General features: G+C 41.6%; 1 non-coding gene across 1 annotated transcript; it reads left to right on the plus strand.

Moving 5' to 3' along the window:
• The first annotated feature begins 3260 nt into the window (after positions 1–3260).
• On the plus strand, positions 3261–3367 carry LOC118487849. Its single transcript, XR_004882792.1, has one exon. It is a non-coding gene; the product is annotated as a small nucleolar RNA R71 (small nucleolar RNA).
• Positions 3368–16102: the final 12735 nt, after the last annotated feature.

A 16102-nucleotide genomic window follows, 5' to 3' on the forward strand; every position in this document is an offset into this window, starting at 1 on the left:
TGTGGGATTTGGATTCATGAATGTTATTCGAACTTATAACTATTTTGAGATTTCATACTATGCTTCCGCTATTTAAACGATGTTTGGTTTTGGAACATCAATCATGTCATGATGATTTACATTGATTACTTTTATTATTAAATGCTATGTTTGATATGATTGATGGCTTGATCCTGGTCAGTCACGCTCCCAAGCGGTGGTATTCCGCGGGTGGTTTTTGGGGGTGTGACATTTTTAACTTGTTACCTTTGTAAATATCAAGAGGACTTTTTTGGGTAAAGGCTTGGGCTAAAGGTGGGTGAATGGGTTAGTGGTTAGTAGAAAAGGGCGAAAAGCGTAAAAAGCGTCGGTTTTCGTAAAACATTTTGTTTTAGTGACTTTTTATTCTTAAGGAAGTATTTCTTCAAACAAGCTTTTTGTTTTAAGAGCTTTGTTTGTTTATTTCAAACTTCATCATTTTTTTTAGTCACACGAAAACCGAGCTTGTTACTAAATTAAAGGGTAAAAATAAAAAGGGTTTTGGTGGGTAAAAGGGTTTTTAGGGGAAAGAAATGAAAGGTTTAGGCTTAAAGGGGTTAACTAGGGGGAGTTTTTAGGTGGGTAAAAAGAAAAATGAAAATAATGGTTTTGAAAGAAAAAGGGTTAGTCCTAATGCCTCCATCATTTACTTACTTGGTTTTAAGTTGGTAAGGACCGGGAATGAATCGTCGTGGCAAGTTCTAGAGTCGTAAGAACCAAGCGTCTATTCACACAAGAAACGAAAAATGAGCATTTAGTCTAAAGATGTGTATTTGTATGCTCAATAAAGGCTCAAAACTCACTTTTTGTGGGAATGGGTTTTTCTATGTGATCAAGTATATATAGTCAAATTTTAACTTAAGCTTGTCAGGTCGTTTCGTAATTTTCGTATGTTGGTTCTTTTTATCACGACGCTATTGGTTGTAAACTTATAAAAATATAACCTTATTAATCTTAGAATTCCCAACTTAAACTTTAGACAAGTAAAGAAAAATTGAAAATTTTGAAAAAAGTTTGGGGTGATTAGTGGTTCCAATAGAGTTTTGTGTAAGGCTTGTTTTTAGGACTTGCAAAATTTCAAGGTTTTAGCATCCCCCCACACTTAAATTACACATTGTCCTCAATGTGTCCCAAAAATAAATTTTTAGGTTGATTAGATGTTTAATATAGTGTTTAAAAGCAAAGATTTTAAGTTACTGGCAGTCTGGACACGGCCCCGTGGGGACCGGACACGGCCCCGTGTTCAGGTGCCAGTAACGAAAATTAAAGAAAAGAAACAGAAGCCTGGACACGGGGGCGTGTCTGGTGAACACGGCCCGTGTCCAGTTACCTGAACTGGGCATTTTTCTGCAGGGGGTGCAGCACGGGGTCGTGTTGGTTGGACACGGCCCGTGTTGAACCTTCTGTATTGGAGAAATTGCTGTCGGGTTGCCTTGTTCTTGTGCATGGGTCCATGTTTCTCGTTTCCCTTTTCATCCTTTACCACCATGAGTGTGTTTTATTCCTGCAAATTAAAACTAAAAGATTAAACTAAACTAAGGATAGTTCCGCGGAATGCCTCCGTGGTGCGCCACGTTTATAAGGGTCCTTGGCTAGACCCAATGTGAGGTTATATATTTTCTGAGTGGGATGTTTGGCATCCCATGTTGCACCGTCGGAGAGCAGCATCCAAACTCGAATCAATAACCTTCATGTAGTTGACCGGGTCATCGTCCTCTATTCTCTTCCCAACCCCGAATTTTACTTCATCATTTCCGTACCTTAGGGTGAGCGTTCCGTCATTCATGTCTATCACTGCTTGTGCGGTGGCTAGAAATGGTCTCCCTAGTATGAGGGGGACTTCGGTGTCTTCTTCCATATCGAGTATGACAAAATCTGCCGGATAGACAAATTTGTTTACCTTTACTAGGATGTTTTCGATGACACCTTGCGGGAATTTGACGGATCGATCAGCAAGTTGTATGCTCATTTTTGTAGGACTCGTTGTTCCTAGGCCGAGTCTTTTAAACATTGATGAAGGCATGAGGTTAATGCTAGCCCCAAGGTCGGCTAGTGCATTACGAACGGGGGAGTCCCCGATCGAGCAGGGAATCGTGAAGCTTCCAGGATCGATTTTCTTTTGGGGAAGTTTGTTGAGTACGAGGGCAGAGCATTCTTCGCCTAAGTTAACTAATTGCAAGGTTTCAATTTTCTTTTTATGAGTGAGGAAGTCCCTCATGAACTTAGAGTATTTGGGCATTTGGGTTAGGACATCAATAAAAGGAATATTGACATGCAATTGTTTTAATAGACTTTAGAATTTTGCGAATTGCTCATTGGTCTTTTGACGAATTAACCTACCGGGGTACGGAACTCGAGGAGCCTTGGTAGGCTCTGATGATGGAGGGGAGTTCTTCTCCTGCAGAGGCGGGGGTACAGTCTCTTTTGTCGGCGGTGGTGCTTCCGCAGGCCCCACGGTGCGGTTTCGTAAAGTGATGAGATGAACTTGCGCTTTCGGGTTTGTTTCGGTATTGCTTGGTAATGCACCTTGTGGTCTCTCGGAAAAATTTTGAGCTAGTTGATTTAATTTTTTTTCTATGTTTTGAATACTAGCTTGTTGGTTTCTAAAATTTGATTCTAATTGTAGAAACCTTTCCGAGTTTTTCTTTTCAGTGTCGGAGATGAGGCGAGATACAGTATCTTCAAGCCTTTCTCGTCCACCTTGTTGTTGAGTGAAATTTTGTGACTCATTTCTTGGTTGTTGAAAGTTTATTCGTTGGGTTTGTTGGTTACTACTATTGCCAGGCTCTCTCCAACCAAGGTTAGGGTGGTTTCGCCATCCTTGGTTGTAAGTGCCCATTGGAGGACCCGACGGCCTAGGTCTATTTTCAATGTAGCTTACCGACTCTTGTTGATCGTCTGTTTCTTTCATACAACTCCAATTTTCATGTGGCCCACCACACCCTTCACAAGCCATAACCGAGACTGTTTTTGTCATTTCCAATTTTTTTATTTTTGCAGAAAGAGTCTCGATTTGGGCTTGTAAAGAAGTGCTTTCATCAACCTTATGGGCGCCCGGGGCAATAGATTTATTGCCTCGGGGAGTGTGCCACTAAAAATTGGTTTGAGCAATTTCCTCAATTTGGTTATATATTTCATGCGGGCGGCGATTACCTAAAAGTCCCCCGGAGCTAGAATCAAGTGTCTGCCTTGTGTGTGGCAACAACCCATTATAGAAAGTGGATACTTGTTGCCATATCGCAAGGCCGTGATGTGGACACTTTCGCAATAGCTCCTTGAACCTTTCCCAAGTTTCATATAAGGATTTCCTATCCTCTTGTGAATATGTATTAATTTCAGTCATTAATTTAGCCGTTTTAGCGGGAGGGAAATACTTATATAGAAATTTTTGGGCTAGTTCATCCCAGGTGTTTACCGATCCAGCTGGGAGGGCGTTGAGGCAAGCTTTTGCTCGGTCTTTTAGTGAGAAAGGAAACATTCGAAGGCGGATGGCGTCATTTGATGCTCCATTGATCCGAAAGGTATCACATATTTCTAAGAAATTAGTAATATGTAGATGGGGATCCTCGTCCGCAAGCCCATGGAAAGTTGCGGAGTTTTGGAGCATTTGTATCAAATGTGGCCGAAGTTCGAAGTTATTGGCTTCAACATTCGGTGCGTTGATAGCGGCGCCTAGGTTACCTACGGTGGGTCGTAGATAATCCATGAGGGTACGTTGGTCCGCCATTGGAAGTGGATTCCCCGAAACTTTCTCTTGGTTCTTGGCTTTTAGTCTTTTTCTGAGAAAGCGTTTGGGTTCTTCTAGAGGTTCTTTTATGTCCTTATTAGAACTGGAGCTCATACACTACGTAAGGGTGACGTCTGGTTCCAAGTCCTGCAATAAAAACAGAAAAGAATACTTGTCAGAAGGTTCACCACGGCCCCGTGCTCAGTGAACACGACCCGTGGTCAGAGTTACAGTGATTGTTTTCCAGATCCCAGTTACTGGAGAGTTGGACACGGCCCCGTGTTGCACCGACACGGCCCCGTGGTCAGCCGACTGTAACTTGGAAAACTAAAAACTGCCAGTAACAACGCTGGGCACGGCCCGTGTCCGACCAGGCACGGCCCGTGCTGAGCTCTGCAGAAGCTAAAAAAAACTAAGAAAAATCCTAAAAATTAAAAAGAAAAATAAAAATATGATTAGGCCGTTGATTCCTAACTTTCTTAAAATCCTTGTGTCGCCGGCAACGACGCCAAAAACTTGATGTGCGTAAGTGCGATATATTCTTGATGTATATTTTAAGCCCTTTTTACACTTTTAGCCAAGTTTTAAATTTATAAAACACGATATTTACTAACACTAAACACACATATGGGCAAGTGCACCGATCGTGGACGTAGTATAGTGTTGGTAAGATACCGAGGTCGTCCAAGGACACAAGAGCTTTTAGTACCGGTTTATCCTCAACGTCTAATCAAATCAAAAGGTTAGAAAAGGTTTTTAAACTAAGAAAATAAAAACTAACTAAATGCTGAAAAATAAAAGTAAAATAAAAAACAGATAGACAAGATGAATCACTTGGATCCGACTCGTGTATTAGTATAACCTTTGATTATTTTCGCACTTTTACACTTGTTTAAGAGATATCTTAGTTATTGTAGTAGGCCCCTCTTTTGAAGGCGACGTTACCCTCAACCCAGTAGTTTGAGTCAGCAAGGATACAATCCTAAAGGGTTGGATTATTGGAAGATAATGAAATAAGTTATTAATGCAAATTATGGTAGGCCCCGCTTTTGGCGGTGACGTTACCCTATACTAAGTAGTCTGAGTCAGCAGGGATACAGTCCTAAATAGCCGGGTTATCGAATTAATAGTAGTTAACTTATGAGGGGGTCAAAGAGTTTGGATCCCCGCCATCCAATACCTATGGGCATTGAAGGAGATCCTACTAAATTTGACCCAGGTCCCTTGCAGGACCTCTAAACGCTGAACAAGGGCAAGACCCTTACCAAACCGTTCCCTTAACCCCCGACCAGGTAGCCAACATACCTCCACATAGACCGTGGAGATGTGAATGGTGAAAATCTTTTATTTTATATAGACAGTAAATAATGCCAAGACACCACGGACAAACGATAAGGAAAGATCACCTTCAACATAAGCAACTAGTTATTAAAGTCATTAATACAAAACCAAATAAAAAGTGCAAAAGATTAAAAATAAAAAGTATTATACTAAACACTTGTCTTCACCAAGTGATGTAAGAGACTTAGGCAAAAATGGCCTTGATTGTCAAGAACTCTTACGATCAATCTTGGATCCCGAGACGACTCACACTCTATGATGGACAATGGATGATGGTGGTGGATGATGGTGTTATGGTGGTGGTGAGTGGTGGATGAAGTGTGAGAGATGTGGTGTGCCAAGGGATGAGTTGCAATGAAACCAAGCACTCCTATTTATAGGCTGAACAGAAGGCTGGGCACGGCCCCGTGTCCTCTGGACACGCCCCCGTTCCTGTCTGACTCTCTCTCTTCATTAATTGTAATTCGCAATTACAATTAATGCGCCTGCTGTACTTTCGCCACGCCCCCGTGTTCACTGGACACGGCCCCGTGGTGGGCAATAGAAGCTTCTATAGGTTTGTCTTTTCTGCTGCTTCTTGGGCACGGCCCCGTGCTGGCTGAGCACGGGGCGTGTTCAGTCTTCTGCCTTCTCTATTTTGCTTGGGAGGATGCTGTTGAGGGGTCGGGCAATCCACTTATGTTCCTTTTCTTGTATTTATGTTAGATTTAGCTGTCTTTTTGCTTCTTTTGTGAATTTGAGCTCATTTAATCCTGAAAATACAGAAGGAAGACAAAAGCACTCTTTTTCCAACATTAGTACTTAAAAAGGGTTAGTTTTATGCCTTATTTGATGTATTTTATATGTTGCATTTTACACACATCAACCCTCATCTTCAGAATCACTAACAACCTTTTCAGATTGAGACTTTTCAGAATTATCACTCTCCTCATCCAACACCTGATCGACAACTGTTTTAATAACCTGTGATTCATTGTCGGTGTCGGATGCAGAGAATGTGACATCTATGCTTTCAGGCAAATCATCCTCAATCGATCTCAACTTGAGATTCAAAGCAACTTCCACCCCATCTGGATATTTCTGCGTATAATGATTCCACATTGGGGGTGGAACGCTCTTAAAGACTGGTGCAGCATGTGGCTGCTGAGGGACAATCTGTTCAAGAACATACGATGAAGCCACATAACTCATCAACTTTTTATCAATCTGATCGTTTTCAATTTTAGCCAATTCAAGCTCTTTCTTAAGTGAGGCGATCGTGTCTAAATGAAAATTAACCTCAATTTGTTTATCAAACAGTGTTGCTTTAGCCAATTTTGTTGCTTTATCGTTTTCAACACTTTCTTTTTGGATCATTTTGATTGACCTGGCAAGAGTATCATACGCCTCTTTAACTTGGCCAAGGTCCAATTTAAGCATATCAGCATGGTGTTTCAATTCCTGATACTTAGTGTCCTTTTCAAGACACTCCATGCACGGTTCTAAACACTGTTGGCATGGTGTTTCAGGGATTGAAACGACTTTTTCCACAACCTGCTCAACACAGTCAATTTTACCGACATTGTTTAACTCAGACTCAGACATTTTGACTGATTTGATCTCCTGAACTCCAGATTTCTGATCAGACTCCTGTTTGACCGACACATTACTGACAGACTTTGACTTCACGAGTTCTGAGTCTACCTCTTTGAGCTTTCCCATAAGAGCTTTGTCAGCTATGTCTTTCAATGCCTCTCCAGTCAGCTCTTTCGACACGTCTATCAATTCCTCGACAACTTCTTTCTTCTCTTCAAATCTTGCACATGATCCCATTGTCGGTTCTTTGAAATAACCTTCAAAAGATTCAAAAATTTTAGGAGGCATTATCGATTTCATTGAACTTGCCAATACCTCCTGTTCTGACAATATACTTCTGCAGCTATTCTTTAATATCGACCACATTTTCAACAGAAACCTCTTCAGCAACCACAGAAACATCTTCAGTAACTATTTCTGACTCAGACACCATCTCAGATATTTCAACTACTTCTGCCATCATGGCCTGCCCATCGCTACCGGGGATATATTTATCCCAGCTGAAACCTTCAGCTACCTTTTCATTGTCTTGATTCACAATAAGCGCCTTTTTCGGTTTATTCTCAATCTGCGGCCTCTGAATAGCTGGCTGTTGGTTCGGTCGATGATAGATCGCTTGCCTATAGTAATCGTTTGTGAACGGGTTTTGATGATTGTTCACTTCACGGTTAGGGCATTCTCTTTTGAAGTGACCACGTTCTTTACATTTAAAGCACGTAACTTTCGACTTGTCAAACCCTAATTTTTGATCGGGACCTGAGAGACTGTTCCGGCCTGTAATTTCCATAAAACGTTGAGCTCTTCGAACCAAACTTGCCATGCACCACTTGATATCAATCAATTCAAGCTCTTCGGGATCGATTTGGTCGTAATCTTCCTTTGTCATATCTGGATTGCCGATCCTCCCTGCCACCAAACCTTCATAAGCCTCAAGAACGGAAGCAAGTAGTGCAATGTGTTGTTTTGCGGCTGTTTCAGTAATCTCGTTTCCATTCTTGATATTCACCGCAACATTACACTGCACCCCAGAAACATACGCCTGATTATTGGAACTTGTTGAGCTTTGAGGTGAAGGCTGTTCCTGAGCTTTCAAATTTGGTTCAAAGTTCATAAATGGTGAAGAATTTCTTGATTGAGGAGTGTTTGAAGAAGCACTTGAGGTGTTATCGGCAATAAACTCCGTCTGTATCTTTGGACTTTAATTGGTTGCAACTGGAGTGTTGCCTTTGTAATACAGAGATATACCTTGATGCACACTCGCTGAGTTCATCTTCTTGATTTTCAGCAATTCCAGCTCATGGGCTTCTATCTTCTCAATGAATGAGCTGAGGTTGAGATTCACAAAATCAGAATTATTCTTCAGCATCATTAAGTACGTGCCCCATTCATCATACGGTAGTGCATCACAAAATTTGTCAATCCATTCTTCATTCGTCTTTGTAATTTCCAACCGTTTCATTTCTACCACAAGATGACAGTATCGTTCTATTAACTGCTTTGTCGTTTCACCTTTAATCCCGGTAAAAATGTCAAATTCCTTCTTGATTAATGCTTTCTTGCTTTTAATCATCGATACACTGCCTTGGAACTTCAGTTTTAAAGCATGCCACATCGACTGAGAGTTGTCATCATGTTGCAGTAAAACAAGAATATCTTCTTTGATGGCCTGTTGCAGAATGCTGACCATCTTCTTCTCAGCCTTGAACTCAATCTGTTCAGTTTCTGTTAAACTCCCGATGCCCTTTTCCAAGCCTAATCCATCAACCGGTGGTACATACTTCTTTTCTATTTTCATCCAAAATTCTAAGTGGTTGGCTTGGACCCAGTTTTTGAAACGACCTGACCATCCGGCATATTCGTCCAAACTCATAAGCTTCGGTGGCTTTTGCATCGTCCCTAGCTCATTCTCCGTGTTAACATTCTGAACTATACTCGCCGGACTTTGCGTAGCCGTCATGCCGCTTCCCGCAAACAGGTTGTAAAAATCTTGATGTTCCATTTTAAGTGACAAATTCCAAAAATGTTTAACTTTTTGACAAACAGATTACTTTTTATCGAAAAACCTTCAACACAAACTGAGTTTCCAACACGCTATCACGAACGAAACGGACTAAACGCTCAAACCATGTTTTTACACTAAAAATGACTTTTCAGGCGAAATCAGACTTTAAGTTTGGTTTGGAGCGAAATCAAAGTTTGCTTTCAGGGGCGAAATCAGAAAGTGAACCTTTTGGAGCGAAATCAAGAAGTAATTCTGAGCGGAATCACTTTAGGAGCGAAATCAGTGATACACTTGGAGCGAAACCTCAAAATAAGAGCGAAATCTCTGATTTCGCTTCTACTGCTTGGAGCGAAATTAAGACCTTATGTAACAAAACTTGATTTCGCTTGAAATTACGAGCGAAATCACTCAAGCACACTTTCGAGCGAAATCAGGTTACGAGCCATTTTTTATCAGTTTTAAGCCGTATTTAGGTCTGATACTCTCAAGGGTTTATTAATAGAAAGTTTTACACAATATATCCAAAGTTCAGTCCATTTTGTCCATTGGAAAGTCCAGAAACTCAAAATGTGCAGGAAAAAGGCTTTGATTCTGGTATACTAGCTCATAACTGGCTCTGATACCAATTGTAGGATCGTTATTGACAGTCGAGTGAGTCAATCAGAGCTAGATACTACTGTTTATGCAGCGGAAATACACAAACAACATGAATCAAAGTAGAAATTGAGTAGAAACAGAAGCTGATCACTTTAAACTGGTTTTCTCATTAATCTTTCACGAAAAAGTCGAGCAGCAGTTCGGCTACACAGTAAACATGCACGTACATAATGAGAAAACACGACTACTATTTATAGGGGTGAGATTTCGCTCCTAATGACCAAGTGTCATTTGGGGCGAAATCAAAAGGATGTGATTTTGCCCCAAATGACACATTGTCATTTGGGGCGAAATCAAGACATTACAAACCAAAATTTACATAACAACCCCTATACATCACATAATTAACATTACAGACCCTTAAACCCTATACATGATCAACTAAGACTAAGACGCAGGCTTTAGACATTCGTGCACCAACATGCCTGTATGTTATGTTTATATAGTGATTGTTACCTGACACCTTAGCAACGATAGTACTATAGTTTGGACTCAGCACCTTTCGTGGACAGGGGTTGTTAAGGGTTTTACTTCATGTGTCACGGTGGTGATATGTGTTGCGTATTCTACAACTCGCAGTCATGTCTGTGCATATTTCATTATCGATAATCTGCTAGCTTCACTTTACAACCTTTTACATGCTGGTTATGCGTAAACCGCTTTTCGCTACTATGATACTATTAAACTTGTATGCTCACCTTTACACTATGTGTATTGACCTATTTTAACGTATGTGACAGGTGTTTAGGATGCTTGCTATTTTGCTGAATTTCTATGGAATCGAGCTAGGGGAGTTTAGAAACGAATTAAATAATTTATGAGTTGTCGGAATAGTTTTTATCTGTCTTTAAGAACAATTCTTCTGTAATAACTGTGTTACTTTATATGTTACGCTATGGGACGTAATGATTAAATATTTGGTAATTATTATTGTTATGGAAAATCTTGGACAATCTGTTTCGCTCAGTGCCGCACCTCGATGATTCCGCTATCGGTTGGGGTGTGACAGATTGGTATCAGAGCCATAACTATAAGGAATTAGGCAAGACTCGACCTTGTGCGAACCCAATATGGGTTCCACGCGGGCATATTTTTGTTATTTTCTCAATCTCATCCTTGCGTGAACACCGCATACTACAGCTTCATGCAACCAGCTGTTCCTAAGGCTGGAATACTATCACTTAGCCTTTCCTAAGGCTAACGACACACACTATTTTTCGAAAATGAACGAGCGATTAGATCAAGGCTAGGTGTGAAAACCTCAAACTCTCGATTAGATCGCTCGCTCGACGCGCATTTTTACTATAAACACGAGAATTTGCGTTGAATCAGGAGTGAAATCCATACTTCGATGCAGATCTCCCTCTCTATCCCATGATTCTATCACACAAATAGGAACCAAGTCGTTAAGTTAGGGGTGAAACCCGAATCTTGATGACTTGTTCCGCTCTTTATCTTGGTTTTACAAAACTCTTACAAAAGTCTCGATAGATTCCAACGACTCGAGTTACATGAATAGACGAAAGGATGCGTGCCATTCACCGTATGTCGGTGAAGGAGCACAGTCTATTAGGCGAAAACGTGCACTCGAAGTCCTCGAGAATAGTCGAATCGCTTTGGGTAGTCGATGTCACGCACCTAGTTGATCCAATCGCTGATTTCATGTGTTTATGTGTTTCGATTCTGAGCTCGCAACCGCTGAGTCTATGATTTATCGCTTTTATGTGAATTTTTATGTGGTTTTATATGTTTATGTGTTTCGATTTTGGTGATTTACTCGCTTTTCGCTTATTCGCTTTGATCTATAAGCACAACTCGCACTGCACATCTATCTCAAGACGTTAACAAATCGCATGCTATGTTACTCGCTTACGCTATGATACTCGCTGTTTACTCACTACTCGCAATTGCTACTCTCGAACGCGCTCACGAACTTGAATAATAGGTGAATACGTGCAATATATATAGGTGAATACGTGCAAAATATAGTGTAATATGTGGTTTTTGTGTGCTTATGTGTCTGTGTGTTTATGTGCGTCTATGGATTATGTGCCTACGTGATCATGTGCCCATATGTTAATGTGTTCCTGAGCTTTATGGAGTAGTAGTATGTTGTGTGGTGAGATTCGATCATATAGTGTCTGAATCCTATGACGATGTCTGTTGCAGAAAATGTCATCATTCGGTTCGCACACTTCTTACGCTGCTGGCCGAAATCACGTTGACAAGCGTATCGCTTCTCTAGTCGCAAAGCAGATGGCTAAGATCATTCCGCAAATTGTTAGTGAACTTAATGAGAACACCAGCAAGTCCTCTGAGGAATCTAGGACCGACTCTCCAAAGAGTACTTTCAGCTTCAAGCAGTTTAAGGCCTATGGCCCAAAAGACTTCACAGGCGAAGACGGACCAAGAGCTATGTTTCAATGGTTCGACTTAATTGAAGTCACGCTACGCCAAAGTGGATGTCCCGATCACCTACGCACTGTCAACGCAAGTGGCGTTTTCCATTCCAGGGCTCTGGACTGGTTGACGGTCGAAAAGAACAGGTGTGGGAATGACGCAACCTATGGGCTTACTTGGGATGAGTTGAAGGAACTTATGATGAAAGAATTCTGTCCACCCCATGAGCTCCAGAAGATGGAGAACGAATTCTGGAACATCAAGCAGGATGGTGGCGATAATGTCGGTCTAACTGCCCGCTTCAAGCAGCTGAGTATCATTTGTCCCAGCTAGGTGGCAACACCTGAGATGACGATCAAGAAATATATCTGTGCTTTACCGGATTATGTTGCGGACTTCGAGTAAGCCGCGAAGATGACAACCATCGAAGAGACTTATCTGCTCGCTGCCGAGATTAATGACAAGCGAGTATTAGCTGGTTATTTCAAGAATACCACCAAAAGTCTTCATCAAGCCACTGCTACTCCCACCGCTGAAACCGCCACTCCGCAAGCTTCCAAGTCTTCACATCGCAAACGCAAGAACAACAACAAGAAGAATTGTGAGTAACCGCCACTCCACTCCAAGCTGTCCCTACTCAACCGCAACCCCAGAACCGCCAAGTAGCGGCGCCAGTGACAAATGCACCGCCAGCTAAGCGTGCATATACTGGTCCACACCCGCTATGCCCTACTTGTACTTATCATCATCCTGTTGGGATTGCTTGTCGATATTATGTTTACTGCAACCTGTACGGCCACATTACTGCCAACTGCCGTACTGGTCCACGCCAAGCTCAAGCTCAAGTTCAAGCTCCTGCACTGCCAGCTCCTCTTCCTGCTCCCCAGGGCCAACAAGCAGCTCCTGCACCCGCTGCCCACGCAAGAGCCTGCTTTGCATGTGGTGATCCGAACCACTTTGCAAATGTCTGCCCAAACAGAGTGGTGAAGCAAGAGCCACAGCAGTAACCAACGCAACAACATCAACATCAGCAGCCTCAGCTGCAGCCAGCAGCCCGCGGACGAACTTTCAACATCAACGTCCGCCAGGCACAAGCAGAGAACAACGTGGTTAATGGTACGTTTCTCGTAAATGGTATATATGCTTCGTGTTTATTTGATACTGGAGCCGATAACTGTTTTGTATCGTTAGAATTTGAATAGCTCCTAAAACATAAATGCTCTAACCTCCCTTCGACATTCGACGTAGAAGTTGCCACTGGAAGAACCGTCACTGTTAATTCCGTTCTCCGTGATTGTACGCTTGAACTCAATAATCATGTCTTCCCTATCGACCTTATCCCGATGCAGCTTGGTAGTTTTGATATCATAGTAGGCATGGATTTTCTTCATGAAAATCGTGCTGAAGTCGTTTGCTTTGATAAAATGATTCGTTTCTCGCTCACTAATGGTGATCAACTCTGTGTCTATGGCGAAGTCGCATCGAAGAATCTCAAACTCATGTCGTGTATCCAAATGAGCAAGTATCTCCGCAAGGAATACAAAGCTTTCTTGGCACACATTGTAGTAGCGGAGGAAAAGGTAAAGAAGGCAATGGATAAGGTGCCTGTGGTTCATGATTTTCCTAATGTCTTTCCTGATGATTTACCTAGTTTACCCCCGAGTCATGATATTGACTTCCCTATTGATCTCATTCCTGGAGTTAATCCTGTTGCTAAATCTCCTTATCGCCTCGCTCCGTCTGAAATGCGCGAACTCTCGAGTTAACTCCAGGAATTACTTCACAAAGGCTTCATTCGCCCTAGCACCTCTCCTTGGGGCGCACCTGTCCTTTTCGTCAAAAAGAAGGACGGATCGTTCCGATGTGCATCGATTATAGGGAATTGAATAAGCTTACAATCAAGAATCGCTATCCCCTGCGCCGAATAAATGATTCGTTTGATCAATTGCAAGGTGCTACGTGTTTCTCGAAGATTGATTTACGCTCAGGTTACCACCAATTATGAATCCAGGAGGAAGATATACCGAAAACCGCTTTCTGAACCTGATACAGCCATTATGAATTCATCGTAATGCCCTTTGGTTTAACCAATGCACTCGCGGTTTTCATGGATTTGATGAATCGCATGTGTAAACCCTTTCTTCACCGTTTTGTCATCGTGTTCATCGATGATATCCTGATCTATTCGAAGTCGAAAGCCGAACACGTGCAACATCTACGTTTGGTTCTCGAATTACTCCAAGGGAATCGACTCTATGCCAAGTTCTACAAGTGTGAATTTTGGCTAGAGGAGGTTCAATTCCTCGATCACATCGTCAATAGTCAAGGTATTCACGTCGACCCCGTGAACATCGAAGCTGTTAAGAGTTGGGTTACACCAAAATCACCATCCGAAGTTCGTTCGTTCCTCGGATTGGTGGGCTATTACCGTCGATTCATCGCTGACTTTTCTAAAATCGTCGTTTCGCTTACTTCATTGACGCATAAAGACAAGTCTTTTTTTTTAGGGAACCAAACAAGAGCAAGCCTTTCAGACTCTCAAGCATATGCTCTGCAATGCTCCGATCCTCGCATTACCCGACGAAAACGATGACTTCGTAGTCTAGTGCGATGCCTCTAACCTCGGTCTTGGTTGTGTTCTCATGCAACGGGACAAGGTTATTGCATACGCCTCTCGTCAGCTCAAGATCCACGAGAAGAACTATACAACCCACGATCTCGAGCTTGGTGCAGTTGTTTTTGCATTGAAGATTTGGCGACACTACCTTTACGGTACCAAGTGTACGTTCTTCACCAACCACAAGAGCCTGCAACATATCTTAAACCAAAAGGAACTGAATATGCGCCAACGCCGATGGGTTGAAATTCTCAACGACTACGACTGCGAGATTCGTTACCATCCTGGCAAAGCTAATGTCGTTGTCGATGCTCTAAGCCGACGAAGCTATTTGCACAGCGTTCGTAATACTCACGCCCAGCACGACCTCGAAGCCTTAATTCGTGATGCTCAGCACGCCTGCTTCATTGAGAATACCTTGCGAGAGGAAATGAAGAAGTGTGGTGCTGAAAATCAATTAGTCACCAAATCAAACGGTATCTATTACTATCTCGATCGCATCTGGATTCCAAGTCGCAATAACCTTCGAGATATATTGTTGACTGAAGCACACAAGTCTCGATATTCCATTCATCCTGGTGCCGACAAGATGTACCATGACCTTCGTCTTCGGTATTGGTGGCTTGGAATGAAGAATGATATCGCAATCTATGTTTCGAAGTGCCTAACCTATTCAAAAGTCAAGGCTGAACAACAAAGACCTTCTGGCTTACTCGTGCAACCCGAGATCCCTATGTGGAAATGGGAGAGTATAGCTATGGACTTCATAACGAAACTCCCACGCGGGCCATCAGGTCACGATAGCATCTGGGTTATCGTTGACCATCTGACTAAATCTGCTCATTTTCTACCGATACGAGAAGACTTTAAGGTAGAACGATTAGCACGGATCTACACCGACGAAATCATTTGTCGACATGGGACGCCTCGTGATATCATCTCTGACCGCGACGGTCGGTTTACCTCGCGTCTTTGGGAAACATTTCAATCTGCTCTCAGTACTACTCTTAACAAAGATACATAATATAATCAACTAGTCTTGCATCTTTTATTGTCACTAAGACCCTCGTCCAATCCTATGTTTGCATCATAATCGTCTAACAACATCACCTGAAACACATGTGAAAATAGGTATGTCAGCATAAAAATGCCTGTGAGATAGATAGGTTTTATTAATTTAGGATTCATGACTTATAAGTTTAAAGAAAATGTTTAACAAAAGTTAGTCATGAACCTTGTAAAATGTTTTCTTTTATAAATCAAACAAAAGTGATAAGAAATCGGATGATATAAAAGAACAATGCATAATCAAATGAATAACCAAGTAAAAATAAGTATGTATAAAATATGTTGTTTGTAAAATAATGTTTCATGAAGATATGATATATGTGTAAAATGGAATATGTCTAACCTGAAATGGTTTAAATAACGCTACGATATGTAATACCATAAAAGCACTTATATATAGGAAGTACCAGCGGTGTATCCACCATGCTTTTATCATATTACACACGCCTCGTTACTTAAATCACTTACCCAAACAAACCACCAAAAATGTCTTGTTTAAACCAACTGTCAAATGTTTATGTGTAAACCATGTCTATTTTCAATGTAAATAATGTAATATGTAAACAAATGTCATGTACGGCAAGTAAAAAGTGACTACTTAAACCATATGAAAAAATGCACAAAACAAAGTATTTGAAAAATTCAAGAGTTATGTTTTGTAAAATAAATGCATGCTTTACTGAAACAAACACAGCAA

Source organism: Helianthus annuus, chromosome 15, assembly GCF_002127325.2.
Source record: "Helianthus annuus cultivar XRQ/B chromosome 15, HanXRQr2.0-SUNRISE, whole genome shotgun sequence".
Lineage (NCBI taxonomy): Eukaryota > Viridiplantae > Streptophyta > Magnoliopsida > Asterales > Asteraceae > Helianthus > Helianthus annuus.